We start from the raw sequence: 12,178 nt of genomic DNA on the forward strand, positions 1-12,178 counted from the left end.
TGGAAGAAATATCTTGACAAAATGAAGTGCAATAAATGCAAAAAGATCGAGCATATCCCCAATAATTTTCCCACGGTGTTCCAAAAGTAACTAAGGAATTGGAGGCCAACTTTTCCTCCCAATCCACAGATGACCGACTCTTTTGAGTCTTGTAACATCCTCTACCTATGAATATCCTTGTAGCTTGATTTATAAAGGCATTCCATTTGATTGAGGGAGGAAACTTTAACATGTTTTGTGATGCAATGCCACCTTGGCATTGAGGGGGGGTATTAGAATATAGGCATGGGAATCCACCCTAAGCAAGGGTCTATGAGGGTAGATGTATGTGAATGGCCTTAAGGGGCAAGGGAAACCCTAAACCTAGCTTGGTAGAGGCTATATAAATAGCCTATGGAACACTATCATGTAGAAGAGATAGTGTACCCAAGTTATACTCTAAGCAACTTAGTAAGCAAGATTTTGTTATTGTACTTTGAGCTCTCTTCTCCCTCTTGTGCACATTCTTCTTGCTACAAACTCTACTTTTCCACAATTGTTACCGGTTGCCTCAAGTTTAATAGTTTCTTTCCTTATCAACTTCCCATGTGGATCATAAACTATAATTCCTCCTTATGATGCTTGATGTGCTTTATGAAACAATCCACCAAAATACATCAAAAATAAGTTTTCAATTTCTAGTTTCACTTCTTCTTTATCTCCAAATTTTCCTTTAGCAAGAATGAATATCCTCTGTAGGTCAAAAGATCAGTCAGCCCGAGTTGAATTCTCAACCTAAAACTTATATTGAAATTCTTTAAGTTCAACAATCCATTTCATAACTAACCTCGAAAGATTGAGTTATTCACTAGCTGTGGCAATAGTGTATAACTTGTCAAAATTATAAAGGATTTTGGTAGTAAATACCCCCTAAAATTTTTGCAAGAAAATATTACACTAATCATTACCAATTCAATTTTAGTATATGTCCTTTCTATTTGTAGTTTCACCTGACTTGCAAAATAGATAAGTCATGTATCAAGAATCCTTTCCTTGTTGCATAAGGATTACTCCAATAGCATATTCTCCTACTAATAGATTCACAAAAAATCCCCTTTCCCAATCAAGTGCATGGACTGATGATGCATGACCTATGATTTCCTTAGCTTGTTGAAACACTTCCTGAGCCTCTATTGTCCACTCTAAAGGATCTTTCTTGGCTACCACTTGCAATGGATAGAGCAACTAAGATGCCAAAGGTATGAATCTTGATAGACATCTTACCTTATAAATAAAAAACATGAGCTCTTTTGTATTTGCACGTGATACTAAGGTAACTAGAGCTTTCACATTTTCATGATCAAGCTCAATTCCATTTTTCAAAAACCACATGACCAAGAAGTTTCACTTTGGGTCGAACTATCTTGCATTTTTTGGGATTTAATTGACAACCATAATTGTCCAATATTTCAAACAATTTGTCAAGTTTTTCACAATGTTTAAGTTTTGCACTATGAACACGAACATTATCAATGAAATCTCTCACAAACTTCCCTAAGAAAGGAGCTAGCACTTTGTTTACACTCCCTCAATACCAAGCTGGGGTCCATTACCGAGTCCAAAAGGTAAAACTATATAACAAAAACAACCCCATGGTGTTATATTAGTTGTTTTCCTCTAATCTTTAAGAGCAATGAATAATTGACAGTACCTTGAATAACCATCACAAATACTATACCTTTCATATCCCATGATTGAATCCAAATTTTATCTATGAAAGGAAGTGGATAATGATATCTCTTTGTGAGTGCATTTAGAGGTTTATAATTTACACAAATTCTCCAACCTCCAATTTCCTTTAGTGCTATAACTATTGTAATTACCCATTTTGAATGTTCAATTGGATAAATAAATCCTACTTGCAACAACTTATCAACCTCTTCTCGTAAAGTAAACATTTGTTCTAAGGTCAAGGGTTTTAGTTTTTTACAAACTGGCTTAGCATCTTCTTTAAGCTCAATTTTTAGCCCTTCCCCTTTTATTCCTCTAATTTTTGTGTAAGAAGCTACAAAGAGATTTGGATATTTATTGATGTCTGTTTGATATTGTTTTCTCTCTCCTTCTATTAGGTCGTGGACTCAACATTTTCTCCAAAATCTCTCTTTTTTAAAATGAAATTTGAGGTATTCCATCAATCTTTCTAATTACTCTAGTTCTCCTTCTTCATCTTCTCCAATCAATATGTTTTCTTAATATTCTTTAGTTTTAACATTCACAATTGAACCTTATTTGAAGTTTCTTGTTAGATTTATTCTTCAAATGATAATTCTTCATCCTTTAGTAGAAAGAAGAGTCATTTTTCTTTAAATGAAGGATGAAAGCTATGTTTTTCAAAGTTTCTAGATACTCTTGAAACTATTGAATGTCTAACATGTGTTATTGACCTCTCCTTGTTTTCTAAGGATGTTTTCTTTTTTTTTTTTCCTTTTCTCTATTATTATTGATGAAACCTCCGGAACTAAGTCACTTTCTGAACTTTCATCCTCACTTCTTCTCCAGAACTATCACTCTTCTCCTTCTCTTCTTCTTCTTCTTCACTATCATCCTCATTCACTAATTCCTTTCTCAAAGCCATAACAAACTTCTTTGCTACTCCTCTACGGTCATAAATTGTTATGATTCCTTTTCCCCAATCTTGTTTTGCACCTGCCTTCCTAAGTCAAGGTCTACCTAGGAAAAGTGGAAAAGCACCCAAACCTACTGAGATAACATGACAAGTGATTTTCATGGCTAGTCCATACACCTTGACTTCTAAATTTTGAAATATTCCTATACATTTCACTTTAGAATGATTTGCAAGCCTGATTCAAAATCCAAATCTTGCAATTATTTGAAGTTTGAATTATTCTACACATTCTTGTGTAATCACACTAACTTGTGCTCCTCCATTAATGTAAGCCTCTCCTATATTTTGATTTTTATACCAAGCATCAACTACTATAATACAAATATGAGGTAACTCTTCTACACTCAAAACTCTTACAGTTCCTTTTTTCCTTTCTCTCTCTTTTGGATTTACTAATTTATTCCACTGTCCTCTCATCTTAGGACATAACTCCATCAATTGAGCAAACATTATATCTTCTTTTCTACCCATCAAATCCTTTCTTAATTCATAGTCACTTTTCCCTTCCCCTAAAGAAATATCTAAAGTGTAATAATGTTTCCTAGGTTTTCTTTTTTTCTCACCTTCATTCTTTTCTCCTTTGTTTATCTTTCCTCTCTAGCCTTACTAATCTCAAGTTCATCTCTCTCTACATTTCTCCTTCTTTTCATTATTGGCATTACATCTACAGTTTTCTTTTTCTCTCTTTTTTTTATAGCAATAATACAATTTATGGCAGTCTTTCCTTTCTCTTCTTCTATAGGCTTTATGTTTGAGAAAAATTGGTATTTCTATACCATAATCATTTTATCTATTGGGAATATTTTCAACCAAACAATACATGTCCCCTCCTGCTCTAGGTGGATATGGACAATTTGTACTTATGTGACCTATCTCCCCACATGAACAACAAGTCACCATTGGTCTTCAAAAATATCCTCTCCCATTTCCTCCTATTTCTTCTCCCATATTATCTTGATTAGTTTGTCCCATAAGTCCCCTACTACCTTTTCCTAAGGGCCTACCTCTCAAAGCTCCTAATTTCATGTTTTGCATTTGTCTTGAAAATTGATCTTCAACCCTCTGGAGCTAATTGAGCATTTTGCCTTGCTAAAATCTAAAAATTGTCCATCCCCTTGTCAACTTTGGTCTCTATTTTCATTTATAGATGTTCTATGGTTCTCTCTTTTTCATTTTCTCAAAATTTCTCTCTTTTTCTATGGCAATCATTACTGTTTCCTCAAAGGTACTCGGTTCTTTTATTTCTAATTTTGTTCTCACCTCTCCTAGCAATTTTTCAATAAAATGTTTTATTTTCAACATTTCACGTGCTCTCTCTCTTGGGCCTAGTGATGGTGTATTCTAAGGCAAAAAATTCTACTATTATATCTTTTTTTTGGCAAAGTTGTATTTTTTGCCAAAGGTCTTGAGAAGTTTTAGTTTCTTTAAATCTATCAAGGAACACCTATTTGGTAGCTTAAGATTCCATAGGAACAAGAAGATTCCTTAATCTGAGTGATTTTTCATAATCCTCAAACCAATTTCATCCCTCATCCACAATAACTGAAATTTGAGAATTTAGAATTTTAGGGTTGAGTCACTTATTCACTAGATGATGCATCCAAGCTCTAATTTTTCAAGGAATCATTTAGGATCCTCGCCTTTCATACCATGAATTTTCAGGAAAGAACTGGCCATCAGAAAACAATCTCAAGAATGCAACAAATCTTAATAAAGTCAATTTTATTGGCACTCACTAGTGGACGCACCAAAAAAGAGATGGTTAGCGAGTGGTATTCGACGAGAATTATCACACACAACCTGAAAACAAGATGATAAGGAGTGTTGGTTCAGAAATTGACTTTGTCGAATGACGACTCACAATAAGAATTATCAAAGTTTCTCAAGCACAACACAACCAACACACAAATACAAACCAATAACTATGCCTCTTGTAGCACAAAAACATCAAGAACACATTCTAGGTAGATCATCTCACACACCTTTCTCAATGTTGAAAACACAAACTTTGAGAAAATCAATTGCACAATATTCTTGTACATCATAGAACCTTGTTAACAACACTCAACACTTCAACATCCAAGTTCTCAATCACTTTGACCAACAGGAGAAGTCTCCACTCTCTTGCGTGGGATCCTCAATACTCCTCACATTAGATACAAATTGGATTGCAAGTGAAGGGCCCCTTACAACTTCTCTCTAACCCCTTATATAGATTTCTCCACATGTTGAGTTGGGCTTTGTAAGCTTCTAGATTTCAATTTGTTAAAAGCTTTTTTATAAGCTTAAAAGGCTTTAATGTCAAGAAAACAAAAGCCTATAGGATTAAAAAACTCTAAGCTTTTGAATAAAGCTTTAAAAAACAATTTCTCCACATTTTGTCTTTTTTGGCCATCTTTTGCTTTGTTTGTAGAATGACTTAATCAACACTATAATTGCATAATATTAGTTGTGACTGTTTGCCATTGAGCTTATGGCCAAAGGATCCAATCAACCATACAAGGGCTTACATAAATTTTCAACATCATCAATGACATACAACAAGATATCTGCATTAGCTTTTAGTTCTCTTTTTTTAAATGTGACTACTAACTCCTTGTCGAGAGCATAAAGACCTACTGAGAAGTATAAGATAAAACTCCCACACCATTATGCCCATCCAACAATATAACTTATACAAATTATGCTTCTCTTTGCATCTTCTCCTTTACTTATCAATATCATCCTCGTCTTCCTCCCCAAAGCTACTCATTGAGCCAATCATGAAGATCAAACTACAGCTAGAATCAAGACGAATACAAGAAGCCCCAGCACCCACAATCTAATCCAAGCTTCAATAGTTGTTGGAATATCCTTGTGCTACTGACAATTGATTATCAATCTTGTGTGCGTTGCTCTTTTTATCATAATTATCATGCTAGATGAAGCACTGAGAAATAATTGAGTTCACTTTTGTTGCAACTACCTTCACTAGATAAGATTTTCTAGTTCCAAAGAATCCAAGTAGACAATGTTCCCTTCATCCCATTCATTCGTTTTTCCAACCCACAATGAGTTCAACTTTCCAAGGTGACCTACTTGAGCTGCATTTTATCTTGAGACCCTTGCTCTAGACTTTTGATAGACAAAACACTGGTTGCTTTCCACAAAATAAGCCAAATTGTTGACCGAAACTATTGACTGGTGATCTTCAGATATTGACTATGTCTTATGTTGCAAATTCATGTTTCCAATGATAGCATAACTCCCTTGCATATAAGGCGGCATTTTCTTCTTATGAAAAAACACTACCATTACCTTGAATGAATTACAACCAAAATAGTCTCAAAGAACCTAGCCCTAAAGCTTGTTGCAAGATAGCCTTCAAACTCTTGATAAAAAGAATTATTGTCATTAATTTTAAAATAGAAGCCACTTTTACTAATTGTTTCCATCACCATCGTTGTCATGTTTGTTGTCATCTTCATCATCATATTCTTCTCTCTTTCCTTGGCCTTATACTCATCATCCTCCTCCAAAGAGCTTTCCATAAATCACATAGTCCAACTTCAAATATCATAACAAATGTCACTAGCACCAACCTTATTCAAAATGGTCTCCTCCAAGATTAGTAACTCTGGCTCATGTTAACTCCCCCTCTTGTGTCTTCAAAGATTGATATTTTCTTCAAATGTGTCTGTTTTTTTTTTCATGCAATGTGTCTGAGAGAACATGTTTAAAAGAATGTATGTCGTGCTTAGTCAAACATGATTTAAGAAGAAACGCAAAATCAAATCTATGCTATGTGATCAAACAAGCAATGCTCCACACAAAAAGATGGATGCACTAGAAAATATACCTAGGCTATCTACATATGTCAGTGCGACGTGCAGCATACAATCACAATTCCTTGATTAGATTAAATCCTTAACCTCGCTTCTCAACATTCAACAAGGAAACATTGTACTTTGCTTCACCCACCCAAAATCTCACAATCACTCAAGAAAATAATGGTCCTCAAGATGTTAACTAGGAAAATAACCCATCTCACAACTGGTGTCCTTCATGACCCTTACCTAACCACCTTTCCACTCAACCAGTGATTCCTAACTCAATGATGAATACCCCAACTCTCATGTGTGTAAGAAACAGTGTGTGCTCAATGAAAAGTGCTCTCTCAAGTGCATCAATATCCAAGATTTACTCCATATAGCTGCAGTAGGCATCATGCCGTGCTAATGCTCAATGATGGTACAAATTGTGCATCAACCCAACCCATGGCATAGAAGTAATTGGTAACATTAGGAGATGACCCCTGAGTGCAATGCATTCGACAAGTGTAATGTGAAGTGTTTATGAACCTACAATCCTTGTGATGTGCAAAAGTATATGCAAGAAAACATATCTATTTCAAGCTATGTTTGGCAAAGCTACGAACAAACTCTAGCTCCAACTTTTCCAAAAAACTCCAATCTTGACCAAGGCTATCAAGTTTCCACACTCAAAAAATTCAAAAATTTTGAAAAAAACAATTCCTAAGCTTTAAAAATACAAAAAAACCAACCATGAAACTACAAAACAAATAATCACATAAATGGTTAAAGCTACATAGATCCTACCAAACTAATGTTTTTCTAGAGGGTTTTTAGTTTTCTAAAAAAAACTTGATAGCATTAAAGTATAGAAGAAACTAACTCCTAGAATCAATTAGGACCTTGACTACATATCGTTTTGTTTTAGAGGAACAGAGTGAGACTTTACCTTACAAGCAAAGGGGTTGATATACTCATACTCCCCCTCATTACTCACTCTCCTTAAACCAAATATAATATGAGTCCGTTTCGGTTTGAGAAAAATAGCACAAGTAATTGCTCAAAGATTGACATTAGTTAACCTCAAATAAAAGACCTTAATTACCTAGAAAGTGAAATCCTGGTTGATTCTTGTGTGGGAACAGCCAAGACCTTCAGTTGCAAAGTGGACTCAGGAGAGCGTAGGCAGTAAACCTCGAGTTATTCAAAAGAGCATCAAGTAGTGTTGCCTAGAAAAATCATCTCAATGGACCACTAAGTTGTATCCTTAATAAGGATGTCTCAAGCAAGCATGTCACATCATAGCTATTTGTTGCTCAACACTTCAAATTGGTAGCAACCACTCGAAAGTCTTTGCTTTTTAAGTGAGGAGTGAATTGCCACCAATTGCATATGCTCAATCACATTATTTTGCTAATTTATTATGTCCTCCCATTGATTGGTGAGTACTTTTATATGGTCAAATCATTAATTCAGGACAAAAATATGTTCTCTTTATTGGCATTCAGTATTTGGACACCATTGTGAAGTAGTCATCATGCAATTTAACTTGTAGGTAAACATTGAAAATTGATTTTGGGCACTGAAATGCGCTATTTCTTAAGCACCCCACTAATCTCAAGTGCTCACAAACCACTTTTTTTTATGTGTTGTCTATATTACCTTTAAGTATTGTGATACTGCTATTAATTTTACCACATTACTAATGGTATTGCAACACTTTTTAGTGGTGCCTCAGTACTTTTTGCGTTGCATAGTTTACAAGTTAAAAATTTATATCGAATATGCCAACTCCTTTTAGTTGGTGATCTAGAATTGACTATTGCTAATTTTGTTGCTAACAATACTGTATTTTTATATTGCACATTGAACTCTATATTAGATTCAAGGGAAAGTATATAGATATCTAAATGTCTCAACGTTCTTTTGAGTTTTTGAAACCGATGTTTGTCCAAAAATTGAGGGATTGCTACACATGTTATTGTGCATGTATAGATTATTTTCCTCAAAGAAGTTGTAAGTCACATGCATGCTCAAAGTTTTGGTCTCCATGGTTCTTGCTACACATGCAACTTTTTTTAATGTGATTATCATAGAGTTATTAGCAATGGATGTCTTGCATTCAAGAAAGAAGTAATAGCATCACTTTACTTTGGGGGCCTATCCTATGTCCTATTTTCTCTTACCATATTTTCCATCCTCACACAAATACTTAATGGCAACATGTAGTGCTTGTGGAATGAGTAAAATTCATTTCTATCCAAGAGAAGATCTTGAGTAGAGTAAGCAAGTACTTGTCAAGGCCTTTCAAAATATAGTGAGTAGTAGTGGATTAAAAAATGAAGGTAAAAATAGCACTATGAAAGACATTGTTCAGAAGAAAATGTTGCCTTCAAAACTTCAGCAAGTGTACCGAGACCACTTGAAGAAGTATATCATTCACAATTTCATTTTCAAGCGGTAAGCACAATAGTTCTCAAGGACTACATTTTTTTGTATTCAGATGAGGTGGTGGTCTCCATCATAGGTGGCGTTGTAGAGAACTACTCCTTCAAGGAGAAAAATGAGATCTAGCCAATGCATTGATACATTGGGTAGGTCACTATTTTGGTCATGATTACTTATTCCTGCATTACATTGGGTGCAATAAAGAAGACCGTGCACTTTTTTGTCTTAGACGATAAATAACATGACACCTTGTTTGTGCAATATGCTTTTCTCTTACATGCTCAATGGCTAAGAGATCAAGGGCCTAGCTTTAAAAAACATTGGGTTGGTCAGATGGTGCAACTTCACAATCCAAAGAAAATCAACCATTTTACTTTTTTGATAGATATTGGGGTCCTACTAACATGGATATGACTTGGAATTTTTTCTACTTAGGATGGGAAGGGAGAGCATGATGGGGCTAGGGCAATCATCAAAAGGGCTCTGACTCATGAGTAGCTAAAGCAAAATAGTGTCCGCTTGACTTCATGCTAGTGAAATTGTTGTTTTCTTGAGAATGCACCTTAGTATAGGACAATTGCTATGTATGACAAGCAAAAGAGGGAAGTTAACAGAGTCTTCTAGGAGGTCAAACTCGGTGATGTTTAGTTATCCCATCAATGGGATTGCAAACCATCAAATGGATCAAGAGAAATGCACCATATGAGTTGGTGTTGTGAGACCAATAGTTGTGCGTTGCTAAAAAAACGATTGTCATGCTTTTGTTTTCCTTACAAGAGTAGCCAATGGAGAAGGTGTAAGAACAAATCACATGTAGAGATGTGGCTATAGCACACTTTGTGTAACAAGCGGGATACACACCGACTAGGGTTTAGACACCCCGTCACACTAACCGGGGTATTTAAGGTGTAAGAGCCCCAAATTAGGGCTACCAGTTATTATCAAGATCATAATCTTCACCTTCATCTCCAGCTTTCATGGCTTCCTCCTTCCTTCTCTCCTCCCTTCTCTCTTTCTCCCTCTTCCTCTAGTCTTCTTCCTTCTTCTTCTTATTCTCTTTCTCTCCCCTTAGCTCTTCTTCTCTCTCCTCTCAGCTTCTTTCATTACAAGTGGTATCAGAGCTTCAATCTTTGGTCCTTTTCCTCTTTCCCCTTTCTCCCTTTTCAAATCCCAAAAACCCTAGTTACTCAGCTTACAGGTACAGGTACAGCAAGAAGGACTACAGTTAACTTCAGCTTTTTGGAGCAAGCAGGAGCTATGGCTGGAGACTCAGACATATTTGGAGGTAAAACGGCTAAAATAGTAGGTCGTCACTTCTTTTCATGCAAATTTTAAGGGTTCCAGGCCAAGTTTAGAGTCCCAAGAATTGGAAGATGGCAAAACCTAAGTTACTTTTTGCTCCAGCCCCTTTCTCTCTCCTCCCAGGCAAGCTGCCATAGCCACACAACAGTGAAGAACTCTTCTTTTTCCCCGGAGCAGCCATGGGAGTCCCCATCTGAGGGTCCAGGAGCCTTCCCTGCTTTCCCCTGACCAAGGCCAGCACCCTTGTGGAGGGGCACAGCCTGGTAGAGAGCCCAGGGAATAGCTCAAAAATTGTGGTGCATTTTGTGTTGTTGTTCCCTACTCTGCATGCCCTCCCCCAACCCTCCTGACCTTCTCCTCTTGCTGCCCTTCCCTCCCTGCCACTCCAGGGCACTGACTCAGCACATTTACCCCTTTGACACTCTTGCTCCTAGAATTCAGCCCCAAGATGACAACAGTTGGACTGCTTGAAACTATTTGGGGCAGCCATGGATTCTTCAAGTTGAAGCCATCCCTGACCTTGAGAGCTCATACCCCACAAGCCCTTCAGCCCGTGAATGATTTTTCTTGCCTGGATGAAGACATTGAGTTTAGCATGCATGGGAGCTTTGCGGGCAGCCATGAAAGCTTCACTTGAAGCTTCCCATTCTTGAAGCTCAAGCTCAGGGATAAGCATGGGAGTCTTCTTCATTAGTAGGAGCATTCAAATGCTAAAGTACTCTTCCACGGATGCCCAACCAACAATCGGACTTGATCAATGGAGCAAGTGGCATCATGATGATTCATGCTTCAATGGTCTTCCCAAGCATTAAAGAGGTATGCCATTCTGATCTTAATCTCTCAATTTAGCCACTTGCTAAGCTTAATCCATTGTTGGAGAGATTCAAGATTGCATACAAGCATCATACCTCTTCCTGAAATTCATTGTAATGGCTGACATTGACCCCCTATCTTGTCTTGTGATCTTGTATGAATAATAGCCATTGTAAATTGGGTAAGTAGTAGCCAGTGAGTCATTGGACTACCAAGGTAAACCCTACCCCAACCTCTATCATTCATTGCATCTCATGAAAAGGCCCAATGTCTTCTTTCCAATGCATCTCATGTTGATTGCTTATTAAAAATTTTTGCCATGTATACTCCGGTTGAGGAAAAAGATCAATGCCAGGCAAGTTGGTAAGACAAAAGAGAGGTGACTCTCCCTTACCACTTAAGACCCTGAAGGGTGCACAACCCAGCCTAGGGGAAACTTTTCCCACCTCCTGATGATCCAGAGCTCAATACTTATATGCAGGTTCAGGTACTTCCATGAGCTCCACTCCCCTACCCCAATGATCTTTCTTGGATACCCCACAATGCTAATGGCACCCATGTATGACACTTGAAGTACATGCAATCAAAGGAGATGTACGGTAGTGAATGTACTTATGCATTAATGGCAGAGTTGATGGGTATGCAATGATGCTTAGGATTATGTTTAGTATGCTCAAGATGATATTGATGTGTCAGATCAAGCCCCTTGAACTATGCTCTATCCATGTAAGACCTTGGTACTAAGGGATAGGCAATGTTTTTTGTCACAGTCTTGCAGGACTGTCACAAAGATCCCATTGCAAAAAATTATTTCTTGAATCTGGGGATAAACCCTATGGCTCACCTCAAAGAGGGTTTTGTCCCCTCCAGTTTGAATCAAAAAACTCCCCAATCGGAGCTACAATCTGAAAGTTACGCCCATTTTTGTGCACTAGGGTCATTGTGGACAGGATGCAGACCCGCTCCAAGATAGGCACTGTAAACCCCTTATAGAAAATTCTGGTCATTTTCTATCATAAAGGTTAATAGCTCATCTTGAAGAGGCCATTGTCCCCTCCGACTTGAGCCCAAAATCTCATCAATCTGAGTTTCCTACAAAGAGTTACGCCCATTTTACTAACAGTAGGTCCTATGGACTGCATCTAGATGGCTAGCCAGA

This window comes from Lygodium microphyllum, chromosome 3, assembly GCF_053477565.2.
Source record: "Lygodium microphyllum isolate KBCC chromosome 3, Lygodium_microphyllum_v1.1.10, whole genome shotgun sequence".
NCBI classification, from domain to species: domain Eukaryota; kingdom Viridiplantae; phylum Streptophyta; class Polypodiopsida; order Schizaeales; family Lygodiaceae; genus Lygodium; species Lygodium microphyllum.